A 23890-nucleotide genomic window follows, 5' to 3' on the forward strand; every position below is an offset into this window, starting at 1 on the left:
TGGTCCTGAGTGGCATATGGGGACGTCACCCTTATACTGAGAACAGATCATTATTGCTGGTAAGAAATATAACGAGAGAGAGAGAGAGAGAGGGAGACAGAGAGAGAGAGAGAAACCTAGCTTTCTAGGAAAGGATGCCATAACTTGTAACAGTTTCCTCACAATCCTATTTTTGACATTGAATTCAGCTTGGGAAAGTTCTATGAAGTCTAGAGTTGGGGCAATGGTATTTATAATGATCAATTGCCCTAATGAAGGCTACAGAAAGGAGAAAGGTTCATTTCTAAGTATTTTATCATATCTAGTATGGTGGCAAATTATGTTTTTTTTTTAATTTCACAGTGACATAAAATAATGAAAAAAATAATAGATAGCAGTATGAATGTTTATGTGTATATATGTATGTATATATACACTTACTGCCATTTATCTATATGTACATAAATATATGTGAGTATATGCATGTATGTATACTATCTTTTGCTATTTGAGAATATATGGTTTCAGAGAATTTTTGCAGTAACTAGAATTCTATGTAATTGTAGCTGCAAATCTTAGGCAGTGTAATCTTTAAAAAGTAAAGTCACGATAGTAATACACACACATAATTATTTCTACAGGCTTTTAGTTGACATGTCTGTTGTATTTCTCCACTTAGATTTGTAATAACCATTTGTAAGGTTTCTACATTTTTTCATGTTATTGTGCAGCATATGTGCAAAAGTGCATGTGACTGTATATATGCATTGTTTATAGAAGTAGAGTTGAAAAATAGCATCTATCACTTCTATGAAAATGAACACTGATATTTTTTCTGTATTGATTTTACAAACTACCCACATATCTCCAAATCAACAGCACAGAATAACTATTCCAGGCCCTTGCTAAAATTAAGTTGGACCATTCATCAAGTCTGATTGTTCTAGGGATGAGTATGCTAAGGTGGTCTGGTCTCTCCCTTAAGCTGAACAGATCATCGTTACTATTAAAAAAAAAAAAAAAAAAACAGCTCTCCAGGGAAATTTCCAACGAAAGTGTTTATGTGTCATTATGTGGGTAGACAAAGAAATCAGCTGGCTTGATATTAAGTGACTTCCATTATTGCCTGGCTGTTGGCTTATGTAAGACTAAACTAACACATGATTGTAAAAGTCCTCAAAAGAGCAATCAAGCATTTTGGCCAAAATCCACTCTTGGATGAGTAGGAATTAATATCAAAGAGCACACCAACAGACTGTTTTGACTGTCTACAAGACGGTAAACAAACGTTTTGGCTAAATTTTGTCTTTTGATTATGACATAATAGAGTAATTTGAAAGAAACATTTGTATGAAGTGCTCTAATGGGGAATCATAGAGAAAAATTACCAAAGATAATGAGCGAGCCTTAGACTATATCTGTGTTGTACAAAAACAATATTTTCTCAGGAAATAAGCATGTGCATATCATGGTAAGCAATTGTTTTTAGCTTTTTACATTAATAAAGATAGCTAAATGACTGCAGAATCTCATTTTCACTTTCTACTGTGAAGACAGTACATTTAGCATTTAACCAGTTTAAATTGATTTATACAGTCAAAGTAAGCATTCAGTATCAACATAGATCCATGGGTCAGAAGTATCTAGTTTATTCATCTCTGTTAATCAAATTAGTTAGATAATTACCAAATCTTCATTTCAATTTGTGGATTTGAGATCTGAATTATCTTGATTTGTTTATATAGGGTTTTAAAAGTTTAATTTCTATGCTATTAATGGAACTGAAAATAGCATTAAGTTATTTTAGAAATAATAGCCTATTCCATTAGTGTCTTTGTAGCCTGTCATATAAATATGTAAATATATGTGCATATGCATTTAGAAAAATAATTTTTCAAATTTTAATGCACAGCAGCATCTTCTGAGACATTATGCTTTGCTATGTAAATGCGTATTTGAATTTCTCCTAAAGTGTACAATATATGCTTAATTTTGTTTCAGATTTAATTTCATGTGACATGACAGCAACTCCTAAAAGATTATTTTCCTCATTATTATTCTTTTCCTCATTGTGATTTCCTCATTATTAACTTACATCAATATGTGAGTTGTTCTATTGATGCTTATCTATATCTTCATGTTGAAAATAGAACAGTTGTTCTAGAATATCTGGATATTTTTATAAATTATATGCATATCATTAATTGGTCAAGAAAATACACTTTTCACTCAAAGTCTTCCAGGGTTTTTTCTAATAATAACGTGTTGTTAGTGCACTCTGTATCAGGAACCAGGAACTGTGATATACTCAAAAGGTATTATCTAGTTAAACTTCCTCACAGACAGATTGAGAGGGATATTATTACTGTCTTTGTTTTCATCCTAGGAAATCAAGGCAAAGATACTTAATAATCTAATGAAATCACACAGTAGAGAAATGATGGAGCTAGAAAGTTTATCTGGCATGGTGACTATATATTTGCCATCAAACATCATGATAATGAATTATTATGAAGTTAGCAGGCCAAAGTACTGAAGTTAGCAGACCAGTGTCCACAAGTATAAAAAGTTGAAAAGATGTGAATTCTTCCTTTGAAACATTACATTTCCAAACAATGATATAGTTAAAGCTAAAATTTTGATAATCAAATTTTAAAACTATTGACTTAATAAGATAACTGTTTACTAATGAATCAAGTTTTCTCTACTGTAAAAGGAATAAATCTCTGGTTCTAAGTACTTGTTTAACCAGCACCATTAGTTATCTTTTTCTTGACCTTTTTTTTCCCTCTTTGGTATTGTGAAGAAGAGCCTCATTTTAAATTCAGCAGCCTAATTCTGAAGTTGAATAGTTCAGTTACAGAAGCTTGCTACCTTTTAGGTTCCCAGGGGCAAAGTTTAAGTTTCCATCCAGGCTTGCCTGAGCATGGGAGGATGGATTACTGGGGTCTGCCATGGTTGAGTAACAGCCACTCAAGCAGAGAAGAATTTTTAAAGGGACTGGGAGGCCCATGTCTATATATATATGTATGTATGTGTATATATATATATATATATATATATATATATATATATAGAGAGAGAGAGAGAGAGAGAGAGAGAGAAGAAAATTTCTTCCTTGAATTAGAGCAAAAAAAAAATTAGACAAAACTTTATACTCTTGTGCCTAATAGTTTATTCCAGTTTGCTAAAACAAAGATAGGTCTGAAACAGAAACTGTTGGCTTAAAAGTATCCCCCAAAAGCACTTAATAAAAGCATTTAAAAAAATCATATGTACCATTAAAAATAAATATCAAAATAAGTAAAAAAAAAAAAAAATAGCCCAAAAGACTTCCTACCGTCTCTTTGAGCAAAATAAATCATCTTTGCTATTTTTTAAGATACTTTTCAATTGTCCAGGTATTCTGAATTTCAAAAGTTGTGAGAATCTTATTTTGTAATTTCTCCTTTCACTTTTTTAGGCATATTACCCATCTTGTTGAGTCTGGCCAGTTTTCCTGACATTTGCTTGCCTTCCCTTACATGGTATCCCCCAGTATCTGCTGTTTCAAAGATAAACCTTAGTCAGATGCATTTAAGTAAAATTTTGTCTTGAAGTCATACGTTATATTTCACAAACAACACATGACAGCTAATATACTGCATATTGTGCATGATTGTGTGTCTTGATTTCAGTGTTTAATTTTTAACTACACAAGCATGAAACCTTTCAAACTGCAGATAGAATTTTCAAATTTGGATTGCATTTTTTTCAGGGGATTTAGGGACTTGGTTACAATGATGGTAAACTATATTCATTGGCTCTGGAAGAAATTTTAGATCAGTTACAAACATCCAAAACCTACTGCTAAGTGGCCACATCTCTGATCCAACTTTAGCTGTTATATTTTGAAAAGTGATTCTATAATATAACTGCAACAAGAACTCCTGAGATAAATAAAGTGTCAATTCATGGCATGCATATGTGTCACTGGTGTAGGGGTGGAGGAGTGGGGAAAGAGATAAAAAGCAAGGAATGGATTCGTGCCAATGGACTTTACAGTTTTGAAGTAATTAGTACACTGTGCAGGTGTCTATTAAAACTAACTGACAATTAATCTTGGTTTCTCCTTTGAATATTGCTTTGGTTTCACAAGTTCCGTGCCTCAAGGGGCAAAAGAAAATGACTCCAAGATTAATTACCACAATGGCTTATTCCCAATAAGAAATTTAACAGACTGTTCTTTTTATTTGAAGTTTGTTACTTTTGTTATTATTAATACAACTCCTAAAACAGATTATGATTTAATCATTCTAGAAGACCACTGGACAAAAATGGTATGTTTCCAGGTAAAGGAAGGTCTACCGTTAGATCTTTAAGCAGACAATTCTTTGGTTTATCAGAAGTCACTTATCCCAGGATGTTCCCCATGCAGATTTCTTCTGCACAGCATTTGAGGAATACCAAAGTTGGAACAGGGTGCCCAGGGCTCCACTGCCTACCGGTTCTTCAACAGAGTAACTAACTAATTGCAGGTAAACCAGGCCACAGAGTGACATTTCTCCTAGCTCCTCCATCTGCTCTTTTTTGACACCCCTGCCATTAACTGTCATTTTCCTTTAAATATATGGTGAATCTGAAAGGCCAGCTCTACATCACATCATTTCAGATTAGGGGCAGTTGCTTTGAGTTGAGTACTGTTTAGGTGTCAGAAAGAAGTCCCTGACCTCTCTGGAACCACATTGCCACGGGGCCTTAATTAGCACTGACTCCAGCCATTACTGAAGAGAGCACAAAGGAGAACACATCATTTTTCTACTTAGGAAGTTAGTGTCTGACCTAATAACTTGTCCAAACTCGTAGAACACTGTAACCACAGGATAACGATGGGCCTTATATACCAACCTCCTCCTCATGTGAAGTATAGAATGAGGCACAGAAGGAGAAGGTATTATGGTTACTTCCCAAGGTATAGTTTAGAGTTTTCATTGCCTTTTGGTTAGTAGAAATAGTGACTGCCTTAGAAAAAACTTGGAGATGACTTATATACAGATTTTGCCACATATAGGCACTTAAATTTATTTTAAATTGTTCCATGCATATCTGTGTATTCGTTCATCTACAAAATAATTTAAAAATATTTTTCTTATTGCAAGAACAATTTTTAAAAGATAAATGAACTATTTTGACCTTAAAAAATCCCTTTCTATTTTGATTGTAAACAGAACAAAGCCTTCAATTCATATTTTTAAAAAATAGACTCATTTTAAGAAACACATTGATTTGCTTTTGGCCTTCTGTAATTCCTTCCAACAGATGAATTTTGAGGGCTGTACATTGGCTCCTATAAAGATGATTTTACTTTACCCACCTTTGCTAGGATAAGAATTCCTAAAATATAATTTAATATAATTGCCAGTTTGGGTAGACTCATTTAAATGGTTAGTTGTGTGAAAACAACAAAAAAATGAATTGGCCTGCAATTTCATTTTGTTCATTTTTCTTTCTTTTTGTTTTCTTTTTTTAATTTCCTCTTTCCTTTTATCTCTTTCTTTCCTTTAGAAATAACCAGTCTTGGTGATACTAGTCAGATCATCATTATTAGAGTCAACTGCTGACTCAAATGAAAGCACCAAACAAGGAGAAAAATAGAGTAATGCTTAGGAGTATATAAGACTATTTTGATTAGAAAGTGCTTTCAAAGTCACTGCTAAAGTAATTAATGCACTCCACTTAAAATTGATTCTCTTGAATAGGAAAACCTGACCTGATGCCCACTGGGCCCTTCTCTTCTGAGTCATAAACCCAAACAGCATTTTAAGTATTTCATTTTAATGGAACTCTTCCCCTTATTATAGCAATGTCTCTGTTACTTTTATCAAAAGCAAAACCTTTCCTTGATTTATGATTCAGCTATAAATATTTACTCAGTATTATATTTGGTGTGGAAAAAAACAACTTAAAAATCTTTTATTAATTTTAATAATTTGGAGTTGGAAATATTTTTATGCCATGACTGCTGAAAGGCTAGAATTTTCTGCAGTGATGTAAGTTAAATATATGTGTTTTCAAATTTTTAGTTGAAAAGACTAAGAAAAAAGTGAGTCTTGTGGTTCAGGCAGATCTTGTCTCAGATTCTGTTCTTAGAAGAGGTTCTTATACATGTCTCATGTGAGAAGAGGTTCATATATATAGAATTTAGGAAAATGGGCTTTGGAGGGTTCACTTTCATGTTATGGCCACAGATTACTTCTGCTGTGTGGCAATGTGTCCCCCTGTGTTTGTTAGACATTTTCACCCTTAAAACAAGTGGTTAGCAATCGAATCAGTACAATAAATGACAGTTCCTCTATAGGCTCTGAATGATAAAACCAAACTGGAAAAATATCACACACAGACCATAATTGTTCCCTCTCTTTAGTCTTAACATTACTTATTTAAGTAATAAATAAATTTCTACTTTAACCAAAGTACAAAACCATCCACTCAAAAAAAGGATTAATTGTAGATTTGTAGTTTTACTTAATGATAATCCTTTATCAATATATTTTATGTGATTATGTACCAGCAAAAAACAGCCTATCAGACTTCTTCAAATCTAATTAAAACAGAAAGAGATGGAGAAAGTCCCCAGTCTGTCATTCTTCCTTTTTAGAGGACAAATGAAACCTTTCCCCAGTTGAAGCCCATCTCAGTGGACATTTTCACAATCATGATGTCTGGCTCAGCTGTCAGTCTGCAGGAGAGACTCAAGTACAAAGTAGGTTCCTCCAGGAGAAATATAAGCAGTCTCTTAAAGTCCTCAGGAAAACAGAAGTCAAGATGCAACCCCAGCTGTTTCATTTCTCCTTGCAGTAATGACACCTGATAACAGAAGGAGAAATGATAAAATAAAAATCAGTGAAAGTCTGAGTTTGGAAAGTAAAGGTCTCCTTTTATTAAACAATATAGGGAAAAGTACATTGGTTGCCACATAAAAGAGCATCTCTAGTAATTTGAAGCCTTTTTATTTTTCATAACCAAAGAAATTCGGGAATTTAAATAAAGTACTAGTCAAGTTATCCCAAGTCACCCCAGCTTCTTTAGGCTTTGTATTGTTAGTTTAAAATTTATTGTTCCATTTTTATGGAATATACACCAAAGCCTATTCTAAATACCTTTGTGAAAACTGAAAAAAACAAATGTTTTATTGCAATATTGATATCTTTAGAGGAAAGTGGGTCAAAGGATTTGTATGGGAGTTTGAATTGGGGGAAAAATTAATTTATCAAAAGGCTACTTGAAGATGATCATAGAATTTACAAAGTTTGGGAGCCTACATTTTAAAATACAAGTAAGGTAAGCCAGCCCATCACTAACTGAAGTGGGCATCTTACATAGGGAAATAATGGAAGTGATTTTGAAAGATCACTGTAGTTGAGGCCAGACAGCTGACTGTTGCATATTATAATAATAATTTCATTTAGAATAGAAATGACATAGATGATTGAGGTGGGGGGAGGGAGGAGAGAGATCTATAAGTACATACTAACAAAATGAATTGGGTTTACTTTTCACTGTAGTATACCTTCAAGGAAATTCATTTTCTAGAAAAATCTCTACTGAAAAAATAAAAATGTGTGTTTTAGATCATTTATGGTAGACATACATTGTCTGTTAAAGGATCAAGACCTATCCTTGGGGCTCTGATATGTATGCTAGGATTTGCTTTGTATTTTAATTGCCATGATCCCACTTTCAGCTGGGCTTTGGGGTGGTGAAGATGAGCGACACTATGGTTAGGCAAATGCACCATAGCACAGCAGTGATCAAGTGCTGCCTGGAAGAACAAGAGCCAGCTCTAACTATCTTACCACACTACTCTGAACAATTTGAAAACCAGCACCCTAGGTAGATCTGAAACCCTTGATTAACCAATTTTTTTAAATTTTTTTTAAAAAGAGTTATTACCACTTCTTCTGATAATGTTTTCAAAACTGGGAAGAAAAAGGACAGAGTGATTGACCACACTGTGAAGCATTGTAAATATGGAAGTTTGTTTCCCCATTTCTGATTTTCTCATCCTGCCTGTCTTTTTCATGTGACTGTCTACATTGGTTCATTGAATGATTTCAAATAGAAGCTAATATTTCTCAGGCACAGGCAGTGTGTGACTGTGTATTTGATAACACTGGAAAGAGTGATTGTGTCTCTTCTAGTTTCACGTAGCCACATCTAAGACCCGTTCACCAGGCAGCAACCAGAAGCTGCGATGACTGCGTCATGGCTGCTGATTGGGCAGGAACCAGGATACTAGAGGGCCTGCAGTTGCTGCATGTGCCATCCATCCATGTGTTCTGCACATGACTTGCCCTATGAGTAGTGCTGGGTTGTTTCACAGTTGGCTTAGAACTGGAAATTGAAAACCTACTTTGTTGGGCCTAAACACATGAATTTGGAAATGACTTTTTCCAAAGGCACTGCTAAGATTTCTTTAGATGATTGCTGATCACTCTGATAAATAGACACTTTTAAAGAACAACTGATGAACCTGCAGAGATTTCATTTATAGAACCACATGATTGTGTCATAAATGAGCCAGACTCTGGAAATGCCGAATGAACACAAAGCTTCCGCTCTACACGGGGCCTCTGGCCTGGTTTTTCAATAATATTATGCGATAAAAATGGCCGATGAGCAATTCTCATTGTGTTTATCAAAATCTTAGTGTTTGTTATTGTCTATGAGTAGTATATTTTCTCCAAACTGCAGATTAATTTTAAGAAACATCTGGTTTTAAGCAATATTTATTCAGTCTTTTTGCTTACTTTAATCAACTAGTTCTGCTGAACAAGGTATAGAATTGATAGCTGCTATTGATTGGATGTAGCATTACCTAATCTTCACTAAATGTAGGAAGCTTTTCAGATTCAGAAAGGTGGCAGAAAATGTCTAGTAATGATGCTGCTGGGAATTCAAGCTCGATACTGTGGTCAGTGTAAAAATGATGTAACTAGAAGAGGTATTTTATTAAAAGCCTGTCAGTTTCACTAAATGTTGGACCCTGTATAATTTGTGGAGTTTTAGGGTGTGGTGCACGTGTGTGTGCACGTACGTGTGTATGTGTGTGTGTGAGAAAGATTAGTATATTTAACAGGATGTTTTCATATTTCAATCCTTTCAAATGTTATCAGTGATTTGTGTTAATAGTAATATGTTTCTACTTTTGTATAATGGGACGCTAATATTGAAACTTAAAAAAATTTGCAGATAAAAAAGAATATGGGCACCATTGAATAAGAAGAAAATTGCATTAGGAATTCAATACAGAGGAAGAGTACACGAAATCAGTACTAAAACAGATATAAACATGACCTTCACTGTGGTTCAGTAATTATCCTGGTCCCCACTATGGTGTATGTATCATGATTTTCCTTTTTTCTCTTTGTTTTCATTTTTATCTGGGTATTTCACTGGTGAGTAATTGCTAAAGGGAACCCATTATGCAAGGCGAGCATTCAGTTTGCAAATGAATTTGCTTGTAGCTCTTGCCACATTTGAACCTCACTAATGTATGTAAATTAAAAACTCTGGTATTTGGAATTGCTCCTGTTTGAAATAAAAACAGAATCTGATCATTACAATCTGCAAGCCAGGTATTATCACTGGACTAGTGAGCCGCTGATGATAAATTGTACCGAATAACTTGTGGATAGAATATTTTATCTCAGTTCTCTATCACACAGCACTGCATAAAATAAGAATGATTCATCAAGCATGAGAGTTGCTGGTTTATGAAATTCATTGCTCACAGCAAGTGTATTTTTTAAAATTCAAAAGACAAAGCAACTCACAAGGGTTATTTAGTAATCAGTGTGAATTACTTCTAGGTATAAACCTTAGTAGAAAGGAATTAAAAATACATTTGCTGTACAGGAAGCCTTATTGCAATAGGGGATATAATTTGACTACTTCCCATCTAAGAGCCTTATTTTGACCACATTTGATTTGGATGCCACCTCATTTTTTAAAAATCATAATTGCATGATCCGTTCTAATGGAATCATGCATTGACTAAGTTGGTGTCACACTTGGACCACATGCATTTGCATCATCTGCAGCTCCCTTATATGCATAGCCTGCAGAGGATATTATGTTTATTCAAAAGGACATGTAAAGAGGGGAGGCACAATACAAAGTCATCTTTCTTTCATATTTACAATAAGAATGTTTCATTTCTTCTTGTGTATTGATGTCCCAAGGCAATGTTCCAAATGAAAAGATAATAACTTATGAAGAAGTGTCAAAAACTAATTAAGTTTTGTAACTTGTTTTTCCCTCACACAGGGTATATTTTTCATCACACTGTCCAGTCACATGCTGAGATTCTTGCTAACATTATCACATGCCAGTCACACCAAGTCTCAGTGGTGCCTCTCCTTCTGTCATTATTTTCAGCATCAATTAATTTTCTTCTGACCTCACCTTTAGAGAATGTAGCAGAGAATTATCAGCACATGCTTTGCACTCTATTTTGAAGGCATTAGGCCACTGTGTGCATTCAAAAATGGAGTCAGCCAAACATTATATTTTCTCACCTGCAGGGTTGCCTAGTAACCTGAATTAAGGATTTTTACCAAGCCTTCAAGACAAATAAACATGACTGGAAGGCAGGTTAACCCAGGTGGAGAGTCAGACCTATTGATGGAGAGCAGAATTTTGAATGAGCCAATAGAAAACAAAAATCCTCATTAACATTCATTGTGGAAACACTTTCCATAACTAAATAAATCAGTTTCACCAGGCAAAGGGAACACTCAAGAACAGGATTCTCTCTCACCCATGTCCAAGTGTTTATTAAGCTGTGTTTTGATTCTTCCTTTAATCTCACTATCTCTTTGATGGCTAGAGTGTACCATTTCTATTTCTTTAATGAAGTATTGATTATTTTGTGAAAATATTAAAACACCACCTAGAAATGCTTTCTCCTTGTGATGTGAATGTCAGTTCAGTCAGGGAACACCTTCTCGCCTTGTTCTGTATATTATCTAATTATCTAGACTGCCTAGATACCTCCTCTGTTCATTCAGCTGGTACTTGAGCACTACAAAAAAGCAGACTTCTAGTTTGGCTTTTGAAGAGAAAGATGAGGGTGTTCTACCCAGGTTGGGTTGGTCTTTGTAATATTGTTGCCATGTGTCCTTGACACGTGGGATTCTTTTAGGAGTGTGCACATTCTCTTGCCTGTGTTGGGGAGGGTCCCATGGGCAGGGAGAAGGCGCAGTTTCTCTCCTGAAAGGTACAAAGCCAAGGAGTCAGACAATTAAGATGTTGGCACATCCTGACAGTCCTCTGCAAATGATGGTGTCAGGCCACAGAGGGGCTGAGGGGGGCAGAAGTGACATTCATCCCAGCAAGATGGAAATAAACACCCTGTTTGATAAGAGAAAACAGATAATTTATGTCCACCCTGAAGAGTTACCAGCTACTGAGCCATTCCTATGGGTCAAGTGCTGCATTTGCATTTTGATGGGATATTATCAAGAAATTAATGCACCAGTCAGGATTTATTACCTCAGGAGCAAACTGAAAGGTTCATTACAAAATCGGTTTCACTTGAAGATAGGCATTTCCTAAGAGTTAGCTTTGACATGTTGTTCCTCACTCTCTGTGCCCGTGGCAGCCATGGTAGAAGGCCAGTGAGGTGAAATTAAGGGCATTCACTTTGGGTACTCTTGTGATAATAAATGTATACATCAAGGCCGCACTGCCTTGTCAGTTTAATTGCTTCTTGTGCTCCTTAACAAGCCAATCTTAATCAGTCTGGACCACGTTATGAATAATTTAGGGATCAGCAGACTTCACGCTTAATAAGATGTACTAGATTATAAAACTTAAGTGCACTGTTTATAGAAAGCATGCAAAACACTTTACGTTTTTATTAGCAGCAAGGAAAAAAAACAAGCAGTGAGTTATTCTAACATTTGCAGTTTGTGAGCAACAGCTGTGTTTCTTAATGCTGTAACCCCCTCCACTTTTGTTGAAGGCCACAGTTCAGCCTCTCGAGCCTTCTAAGCCTCGGTGAGACATAATGGGAAATTTGAGCAGGCTATGAGATTAAAGCTCTGAATCGATGGCCAACCAGCAATTGTCGTTTTAGAAAAAATTCTTTTATCTTTTTAAATGCAAAACAGACCTTATTCTAAAACAGTTTCCGATGGCCAAAATTACCTTTTTGTTGTTGTTGTTCTGTGGCACAGATGGATTTTTAACTTAATTGACTAAAGAGAATGGACATGAAGCCTTCTAAGTTTTCTTTAAAAAAAAAAAAAGGAAAATAGAAAGATGTCTCATTTCTCTCACAGTGCGTTTGTCATTTAGGACTGACTTTAAATAACACTTATGTAAGATGGAGTTTCTTGCTAAAAATCCAACCACAAGGTTTAGCCTTAAAAATGAGGTAGAAATGTATAAAATGAGAAGAATGAACAGATCTCCATAAGGTCATTAATATTTGTGCATTTAATAAATATTGTTTGATTTAAAAGGACCATTTAACCTTATTGTTTTAAAAGAACTCTTTGTCCTCCATTTTACCTCAACATTTGTGGGCTGTGAGTCATCCACAGCGTAATGCATCATTCCGTTTATGACATCTAATAAAGGCCTACTGCAAGCATTAGAACCAGGTGCTTCAACCATTTTTCTTCCTGCTCCTACCCCTATTGTTCTCATCGAAATAGAAAGAATTCCATTTGGGCCAGCTTCACTTTTATTACTTTTATTTAAATCAAGACACATTCTAATAACCACGTACTTTCATTTGGTGTTGCTGCAAATAATAAAACGTATGTGCGTGTGGGAGCGTGCTCATATTGATTGAACAAGGACCAACACATTTATATGTGTTGGAAATAAAAGAGTTCATTTTTTAGTAATTTGCTGAGGTATTAAAAGGAGGCTATTGTTGGAAATGAATTTATGAGTCAAAAATATGTGTGGCAGTAAATGAAAAACAACTTCAAACCTATTTCTTAACCTACAGCTGGACCATCATACTTCTTTGTTCTTGTGCAGGTTAATAGAGATTGAGGAGATGGGCAGAGGAAAAGCACTGCAATTTTCTGCTATTTAAGCTTGGCAAAATGGCACTCTTCAGGAAGCAGGAAAAAGTATGAAAGCGTAATAGGCATTTTAAAAGTAGAAGTCCATATAGCTGCTTGAGAGATTCTCAGATTTAGGCATGCATAGAATCTCGAATGAGATAATCAGCATTATGAAATTGAAACCTGTCTGCTGCCTGCTGCTGTTCTTCCCTTTTTCAGTGGACTGATTTGTAACACTCATCTTGTTCAGGCAAGGCAGGCTTCAAGATTATCCAGAACTGTCAATAGTAATTGCCAAAGTATTTTATTACCTACAGAAAATCAAAGTAATTTTATAACAAACAGTTATCAAGTTTCAATACACGGTATAAAGAGAGCAATTTTAGTTGGAATACAATTGTGTTTGGCTTGCTTTAATGTTCTTGAGACAATTCCTGTGCAACCAACTACAACATTCCCTGTATTTAAGCTAGAGGCAAGAATCCACATATGTACTTGTAGCATTAAAAAAAAATTACATAATGCCTACAAGCTTCTGCAAGAAAGTGGTTTTTAATTGCCATACAAACTCTGCCTTAGCTAATTACTTCTGAAAAGAAAGAGGGTTTTGTGAAATGCAAGATGACATTCGAAGTTCTGCCATTAAAGAAATATAGTTTAACTAGGGTATTCTCTGTATGATATGGTACAGAATGTGCCTTTGAGTTAGAAATTAGGACTTTACAAACTTTGGTATTTAGACTGAATTGTTACAGAGTGCATCACTGTGTATACATAGAGAGCTTTTGCAGCACGTTGAATTCAAGTTTATCAGCTTTAGATTTCAGAATTATTTTTACACCACAGGGACAACCACTTTCAAATAGTTATTTGTCTTTTGAAGTCAATATGTTTTCTGAAAGAAATGCAAGAATTCCCTGGGAAAACATTCCCCACAAACCTATCCTACCTTCACATTGGAATCTAAATGCCCCTATTATAGAAGAGAATATAATAAGATATTCTTTATATCTTCTGGTACTTATTTAGAAGTCCTAGTCCACAGAAGGGCCAAAAGAAGGCTTTTTGTGTCATTTTGTGGCTCTGAAATCCCAAACTGATATTTTCTATGATAGCACATGTTTTGCTAATTCCTGTCAGCATACTTGAGCTGTCAACCAACAGTCAGCAATACCCATTTGAGTGTAAAGACCATTTAACTGTAAAGGCACAAATTTACTTTAAAATATTTATGAGCAAGGGAAATTCCTCTGACTAGTTCTGAAACAAAATTCCAGACTTTTCTTTTGGAAGAATGTGAATCAGTATGGGGGCAGAGGAAGGATGGCACATGAGGCAGTTCTTTTCCTGTTTGAAACATAATATTAATTTTTTTAAAAATAAGAAGGCCAGGATGTTAATATTTATTCTTGTAAAGTACAACTTTGGAATTAAGGAAACTACACTTCTTTGAAAATATTTTCTTCACTAAGTCTTCCTAATTGCCTCTGAGTTGACCTGTTTTTTCATACAATTGGGATCATAAATCGGAGGTAACTTCCAAAGAGTATGCAGAATAACAAAGAGGTGAATGTTATCACAATGCTTAGTGTATGTGTCTATCATTAGCTGGATTACTTATTTAAAAGTAATTTAAAAGGTAACTTCAATAATTGCACACTCATTTCTATCTTTTAGTTTGAAATATTTGATTTAATATAAGCTTCAAATTTCCAAACTCAAAGTCATTTTAATGAGGGAAAAAAAACAAGGTTCTTATAAATACAAATTCGACATCATTAGGAATATCTTTGCCCCACTATATTTCATTTCATTTTAAATTAAAAAAAATCACTGTGATAACATACCAATAAAGAATTCTCATTTGTATGAAGAAAAAAATAAATATACACTGTATATTTATATCCAGATCATAACTATACAAAATTGTTATAAATCATATTTAGAAACAGTTCTGTTGTCGCATCAGGTCATAATTCAGACTTAGAATATTTGCATTAAGTCCACCCATTGTTTTAAACGTCTGAGCAAATACTCACCTCAACATGAAACAAGAAATCTGAGATGGTTTTCCTTTGATTTTCCCCAAAATATTAGAATATATTCAGATGCCTTATTCCTGCCAAATAAAATGAAAGGAAAGCTGTAGCTGTGTAAATTCATGATTGATTTCACATCAGGTGATTTGGGAAGTTATGAAACTAATGGAAGCAACATGGATTGAACCATCAGGGCCTTTCCAGTACAGTGTTGAGTGCAGCCCAACGCCCAGAGGTTGGTTTTTAAATATCAATGAAAATTTCAGTTTGTAACTTAAAGCTGTATAAGACAATGTATATTTAGTGACTTTAGGATTTCTAGTATCAGAGGAATTTGTGCAGCTATATATTCTTTGAGGATTTGCAAAAAGATAGGAGGCCTACACTATTGAAGAAACAAAGCTTTTAAAAGTGAGTACCATAAATACTAGGAGAGAAATACTTTCATTTAAAACAAATTACCCTTCCTAGCTCAATAGACAAATCTATATCCTGAAGAAAAGGGAAAGAAATTAGCATTTTCATTGGCCTTTGAGAACAGTGTGCCTTTCAAAATGAATCCTGAGTTTCCAGAACTTTCCCTGTCCCTGCAAAAGCACTTCATCAACATGCAAACTTCTCCTGGTGTAGTGTTAACATGGAAAAGAGAAATTAGTTAATTATGTTTGTTGATTTGGGTTTACCTTTAAATATTTATTTATTTAACCAGTCCACTGGAAGGTTTAAAGTGGGATTAAGTGAGGTGAGAGGTCGAAGGGAAATTCCACAGCTGCATTTGTGGAGAATCATGCCTCCTCCTGTCGCCTGAGCCCTGGAAATGAAGTGTTGCTGTGTTGTTCACTCATTGGGTCAGATCGAAGCCCAGCTCAATAGCATTAAACTAGCCCCCATTTGAGAGATTTGTCTTACAAAACCCTGAAAACTGCTCTGAACATGCATACATTGATTTTGTTGCTGGAATCTCCTGAGCTTTGATGAAAAGGCAGCCTCCACATGCAGGTAAAAGGGGTTTACCTCTTCAATATTAAAAAGAGAAGATTAAAGATTTCTGTTCTACTAAGGCTGCACTAATCAGTGGCACACAAGGCTGAGAGAGTAGGCCTCATGCCTAACGCTAAGCAATTTTCTGTGGTGGAGCAAAAAGTTAAAATCCCTCACGTGACCCTCTGTTTGCTGCAGCTTGCTGTTCGCCCATTTTGCACAGTTAATCAAGTGGCCTAGGGCACACAACCAAATTGGTTTTCCATCATTTACACACGATACTTCTCGATTTTGTTAAGGGATATTCGTTTTAGTCATAGGATTGAAAATGAGAATATTATAAAAGGGGGGAAAGCATATGAATTCATCAGATCATAGAGTCTTACCCAATTTAGAATCCACTCAAGATGTATAGCCATTTTGCATTTTTGATATGAAGCTGAAGTCTATTATATTTACTTCCATGTGGTAAACACACACACACACACACACACACACACACACACACACAAATTTCTTTTTTTTTTCCCCTACGAGATGAGATTTATCAATTAAACTCAGCAAAGAATACTTGGCATTTGTCCTTGGTAAATACAACACCTACTTTCTTTTCTAGTCAAAGATTATATGCAACTTTGCATATAGACACACACACACACACACACACACACACACCAGAGGATTACAGTGTCGTTAGATAGTTTGCACACATCATTTCTCAGCAGGGAATTCCAGAATAAAATGAATGCACCTCTTCTACAAGAAGACCAATTTTACACCCTGTAGCACTAATTCCTGTAATTACCTGTGTTCGTCTTAGCCATGATTTGGATAAAGTGATATGAAACCTTTCTGAAATTATGGTGTAAGTAAGCCTTTAGGGAGAAAAAAGGTTTAAATAAACTAGCCATGCTGTGAGATTTCATATATTGTATGATATCTGAAAATGTAACAAATTTATCTAGAATCAAGTCTTATCAGCTATGTCTTTGATCTATTATAAAAAAAAACACAATAATGATCCTGAAACAAACACTATCAAAGCAGATGAAGCTAGATAAGAGAATTTCAGAAATTAGATAACACTCATCTTCCATGCTTTATAGAAATCACTGGGTTTGCCTTTTAGGCATGTGTTGCCTGCACTTTCTCATGACTCACTCAGCATGGTTCATCATCTTCAAGCAGATCTCTTTTTCTATCACTGCTAAATTACAACATCCCACTCAAATAACATGTAGTGTGATCATCCAACAGACAAGATTCCTAGCTCCAAACCATTTAATGTCTTATGTCATTAAGATGATAACCAGTGAATGCAGAGAAGAGATGAGATGGCTTATGAAATTCCTGAGATCTGACTAGTGAGCTGTGGGTGTAGACTCAGTGTTATTTTTACTGAAGTTCTCCCAAGCCTGCTGTGAGATGGTATATTCAATCAGTTTTGGTTACAGATAAAATAGGATTAATGACATGGAAAAAAATCTTAGCAAACATTTTTTTTTTAGAAGCTGTTTCGGCTGAGGTGATAATTTATTTTATGGGACAGAACAAATATTTTTCTTAGGTCCACCAAACATGTATTTTTAGTTAGTTCTGTTCTTTCTTTGTAATGGAATAACTGGCAGTTTGCAGCTTTCAAGAGATGGAAAGAACTCAACTTTTAATTATTTTTGTTATGTGGATTTATAGCTTGAATCTTAAAATATTTTGTTTCTATAGTCATGTCCAAGTGCCCCCAGAGTTTTTAAGGAGAGTTTATTTACTGGGGTAAAAGCCAAACCTTTTTTATTATTATGTTTTTAATCTTTGCAAGCCAATCCATAAAGATGCCTTTTCACATTCTTTGATGTGATAAGAAAGTATTAAATCAAAGTGAATCCCTATTGGAGCCACCTAGGGACTGGATAGTGCTTAAGCCAATTGTTACTACTCCCGAGTGTTTAGACAGAACCACACATCTCTGTCTGCAGATCAGGGGGACCAGTGATAGGCATACTGTGCCACCTGCTATCATTTAATTAGTATCATCATCTGATTTCTAGTGGAAAATAATAACATCATGCACTTTTTAGTAAATATGATTGCCATAGTATATTCCAGATTATGTTACTCCAATGTTGTATGACTATTTTATGGGAAGGGATTCTTATATTCACAAATTTGGATCTCGTGTGTGTGTGTGTGTGTGTGTGTGTGTGTGTGTGTGTGTGTACATATATATGTATATTATATATGTGTGTATATTATATGCATATATGTGTGTACATATATATGTGTATTATTATATATATGTGTGTGTATTATATATGTGTGTGTATTTTACCTATCTATTGATCTATCTATATCATACATATATTTCTATCCATTCCAAATTTTTCTTAAAATTTCAGAGCAAACCCAAAGATTCAAGAGATCAGAGCAAACCCAAAGATTCAAGAGATGTATAATAACCACCACAGACTCAGTACACAGAGAAAAAAAGCCTAATCTTTGAAATTGTATAAATTATCTTTTATACTCCTACTACATATGGTGAGATATTAAAGATTAGCAGTAAGATTAAAGGTAATTAAAAATACATTCCATATAAGCAGAATGTGATGGACTTTTCTGTCTCTATTTCCAGGAATTACATGTCAGTAAATGAGTAGGGGGTTTCTGTTTGAGATGGCTTCTTTCTTATACAGACATCTCTGCACACTGAAGAATATGAGACCAAAGGACTGTAAGAGATGTAGGAGCATTGTAATCTTTAAACCAAAAAGCAACACCTATAGTCTCAAATTCCTGAGAAAGAGTAATGCTGACAAACAGATTTGCAGTCAGGGCTGTTAGAGACAGCTCTAAGATGCATTCCCCATGGAGAGCACTCGGTTTTATTTTTCTGATATAATATTAGAAATCACAACAAAAGGTATATAATCAGTGCTTCCTGCATCCACATTCCCCTTTAGTGGCAATTAAGACAACAAATAGGTAGATAATGATAGTTTGGAAATACACAGATAAATCTTCTTATCTATACATGTTTTTATTCATTCATCCATATTATATAATTGTTTAATTTTCTGTAGAAGTTTTATTTTTCATGAAAACCCTGATAAAAAATAAATTATAAAATGTAATATCTAGCACGTTTCCAAAATACAGCATAATCTTGTAATACTGTTGAATAAATATGTCCTTAAATGCACATAGACAGCATTTCCAATGGAAATGCAATTATTTTCTTTAAAAACTCTATTGTTTTTTAGCTATCATTGATTATAATATAACCAAGTATATGCATGTAAATGATCGTGTTAGTCAATAGAAGCCAATAAAACTTTCTTTACTAGTCAGTTGTTCAAAGATTTCATTTGTTTATACAATTTCAAAATATGCCCTATCTAAATCACTTGCTTTGAAAAATAGCCCCTTAAGAGGCCTATTTATCTAATAGTCACCCACATAGCTGTATTCACATTCTTCCTTTCATAATAGCAAAAGAAAAATAAAAGAAAGCGTGAGGTTGACTTACCTTTTTCTCTATCTTTTAATTCTGTTTAAATTTCTATCCCTTCTTTGTGTTGTTTTGCGCATTCCTACATCTTGCAGTATTGTACACTGTGAAGACCTAGTAAGCGAGTTAAAGGCTGATGACGCTAACTAATCCCAGCGCAAATGACTGAATCGATAGAAAACCAGCCACTGCTGTTTAAGTGTTTCGATAAATGTACTTTATTTTCTCTTGAATGGATAAGTGTCGCAGTTAAGAGTCCTATGGATCTCTCTCTCTCTCTTTCACACACACACACACACACACACACACACCACCTCACTCCTTATTTTCTTTAAATCTGACAATTATTTTTTTTCTGTTACTTTCAACCTCTTATCTAGTATACCTTAATCTTTCATTTACATCTCCAAAGGTTTGAAATGAAAAGGCCATCTAGATATCATATCCATATCACTCAGGCACCTCTGTGATTGCAATTTTAACAAGAAAGCAGTGTTATACTCCCATAAATATTTAAAGACATTTGAAGATACAGTCTTAGGAACTTTTATGTCATAATATGTTAGCAGTATTGCATGAATGCCAGTCGTCTTTAATGAAATAAAGCATTTTTGCCTGTGTGAACGTGTTTATCAAGAACAAGGTTAGCAAGTGCTTTTCATTTACTAACTTCCTTTAGACATAATCTCTTTCACATAACAGAAAATAGTTATGCTCTTTTTCCTTCCAGTTAGACAAAGAGAGCAGCCAAGTTGAAAGAATACAAATTGTATTACATGTAATTCATCTTGATTAACCTAATAAATTAAACTAAGGTATTTGTAGCTTTCAACATATCCACAAACATGAATGTTCTATTCATGACTCCCTATGAACCATCCATTATTTCCCTGTGAAACAGTTCAAAAACTATAGAGCCATCATCAATACCCCTTCTCATGGAAGAGTTAATTTTGAACAGAACTTCTGATGACTGTCTAATGCAGTTATGATGCCACTAATTGAAGGTGCAAAGCTTCTCCTGCCCCCCTGCATTCTACGTGTATGAAATGCTATTAACAAATACTCTTTTGAATTGAAGGGAGGGACAAATTTGTAATTAAAAATTACATTCTACAATTATTAGAATTTTCAGTAATTCTATTTTTGTGTTTACTACTACTATTTTTGTTATTACTACTGTAATAACCCAAAGTTAACTTACAGTCTTATCCTGAATTATTTGACTGAGAAGTCAAACTATAGCATAAATATATTTTTGCTCTGCAGGGACAGTCAAAATGCAAGTCTTATCATTAAACTTGTACCAATAAAATTGATAACACTGAAAGTAGCTTTTCATCCTCCCTCCTTTTTCTTTGAAGACTGAAAAATGCCAACCTAAAGTGTAAGTACTTGAGCATAGCCAAGCTCAGAGCCTCCGCTGTCATTTTAACGTCTCGCTATTTGTATAAACTATTTCAACTCTTCTGCAAATTCACTCTTCTTTAATCTTGCATTGTTGTTCTCTTGATGCAACATCTCAGAACTCGCTCCATTCCATTTTCATTGTCAGGAGAGCTGCATCAAAGGAGAAGCTTTAAAAGAAATGGTGGGCTATCATTAGTTCATATGCATACAAGTTCTGCATGGGAAGATGCTGTGTGTAGGATCAGCCTTAAGATGTGACTGATAGATCTTATTTGTCTGATAGAGCTGGCCAGGGAAATAGAGCTACAGCTGGTTACTTCATTAGGTCCTCTCATTGATTGAACCCTGCTGAAGTGATGCAGCAGGCTCCTCAGAGAACTGCTGGTAATAGACCAAAATGAATTCTTATCACAGAGATTGGAAAGGCCATTAACCCTGGCCTCCAATGCTTTTCAGAGGTCACAGACAGGAAGCCAAGCGGTGACTGGGAAAACTGTTTTCTGTCTAACTACAGGTCACGTTAGAAGGGTGTGTGTGACTTTTTTACCCTTCGGCTTCTGTACGGATGAAACCGTTATTGTGGCAGATGTTAATAATCAGCTGTAAATAAATATTGGAACCAGAAGAAGAAAAATGAGAAAGCACAGAAATTTATTTCAATAAATATTTAATAAAAGAACAATTGTTACCAGGATATTTATGGCCGGTTCTGCTGCAGTTTTAAAACTAATACTTTTTTTTTCATATAAATTGGAAAGAAAAATACATAGAGGTACTTTAAAAGCAAAATTTAATATGAGCTTTTATAAATGTGTTTCCTTCCTTCTTTTCTGTCCTTCGGAGATGGTGATTATAATTGCTCATGGCTGCCTTGTTTCTTGTCCTTGCTAGGAAGTCACCACCAGGCCATCTCTGAATGAGCACCATGCTCTGCTCACCTTTCACCTGGTTGAAGGGAGCATAGATCTACAGAACAGTCCTATAATTTACATTTAATGCAACCTTTCAATTGACCAAGAGCCCATAACCTAAGCCCTCATCTCACAGCTGAGGACTTTCCCACGTTTGTCAGGTTCTCTGCCACTGGGATCAGCCAAAAGGACTCATCGATTTAAGCCCAGAGCAGCACATGGCAGTTTATCTGTTTCCCTGAGGAGAAGTCTTTAGAGAAGTCACTGGTATTTTAACACATCTAGTCTGAGAAAGATGACTTCATAGATGAGGAAATCCTAATGAAGAATGCATCTCATAGAAAGAAAAAAAAAATGGAGTGATTTCTTTCTGCAACAAATGCACATTATTTTCCAGTGTGTGTGTGTGTGTGTGTGTGTGTGCGCGCAAAAAGATGTACCAATGACTATTTTTAACAATAAGTTGGTGGCTTCTATACTGATGACTGTGACTTAATTTCAGTGTCTGTGGTCATGTGGTATTCTCTGTTGGAGCCAATCTTTCACTAGGAGTTAGTTTATTTAAATGTAATTGGGTCCTGTGGATGGAAAAAAAAAACCTTACCGATTTTATGTCTTTGGAGACCCACCCAAACATTTGGTTTGGCCTTCCATACAAAAATAATAACAAGAAGGTGTATGCTGTCATTGCCCTGCTCGAAACACTGGAAGTGGTTTGGCAGGGAAGAAGCCAAAACAGATTATTCTGGATAAACATAGAATCAGATGTTTCTGCACATTAGGTTATGTATATGTACATAAGTACAGCTATATAGATTGCATTTTGGTGAGAATGGAGGAAATCCAAATTAACGTTTAGAATGTACATGTTGCAAGTATTTTTAAGTAACAGAAGGGCTTAATTTTACGTTTTTTTTTTTAGCATGAGTTTATATTTAATTGATTCAAGTATTAAAAGAATCATGTTTAAAATTGCATTAAGTAAATAATGTTTAGGGCATCAAATTCCAAATTAAAAATTAATTTCTGTTGTATGTTTGTAGGTTGCTTTTTGGTATAAAAATTTTCAATTTATTTGCTGTATAAGTTAGTAAATATGCTTTTAAAAACTAATTAAGTAAATGCTTTCACTTATTTCATTTATCAAGAATTTCAGATTCTGTTGCAGATGTTTCAGGGAATGACACAGAGGCCTGGAATTTCAGCTTGTGATACCTGGAGTGAAGCTCATGAAACTTTTAGACTTGTAATTAGTTGAGTTGTGCACTCTGAACCTCTGTGGTGGAACTCCAAATTCAGTACACTTTGTCTAATAAAGAACAGGCATTTTTTCTTTGTTAGATTTCGGTCCAGGAATACTTGATAAACATTTTCATAGTTCTTCATACAGTGGGTATAATTAAGTTTTATTAAGTCAAATGGAAGAAACAGAATATGCTTTAAAGGGAGAGAATAGTGATATTTTTTCTTCTTATCTTTTAAGCATTTATCTCCTTCTATTAACATGAATGAGTTAGAGAATGGAAAGAGTTCTCCTTTTCAGTTCCATAAGGATTGTAAAGGAAAAAATTAATTAGTGAAACAGTGATTGTTTTCTTCTGCCTGACCTATTGCATAACTCAGAGCAAAGTTGTTTTTTTGGTGTGTGTGTGTGTGTGTGTGTGTGTGTGTGTTATAATGTATGTGATAGCAAATAACTAGGATACTTTTCCCAAAAACCAATTAGGCTTTGTTGACATATTTACATACAGCATATATTATTATGAATTTTAAAGACAGTGGTGGTGGCTATAGAACCAGGATTATGCATGTTCATAATATTTCAAAGTTTTAATTTTCAAATTGTTCCATGGCTTTTCTCAGGATATTTATTTAAGTCTATCAGTATTATGTACAAATAAAAGAAAAAATTCTAAAAATTAGTTTCTTGATGAGTCTTTTAAAATAATACTGTAAATATTCAAGTTTTTCAACTTCTTAGAAATTTTCTAAAGGCAC

This window comes from Callospermophilus lateralis, unplaced genomic scaffold (assembly GCF_048772815.1).
Source record: "Callospermophilus lateralis isolate mCalLat2 unplaced genomic scaffold, mCalLat2.hap1 Scaffold_45, whole genome shotgun sequence".
Taxonomy (NCBI): Eukaryota; Metazoa; Chordata; class Mammalia; order Rodentia; family Sciuridae; genus Callospermophilus; species Callospermophilus lateralis.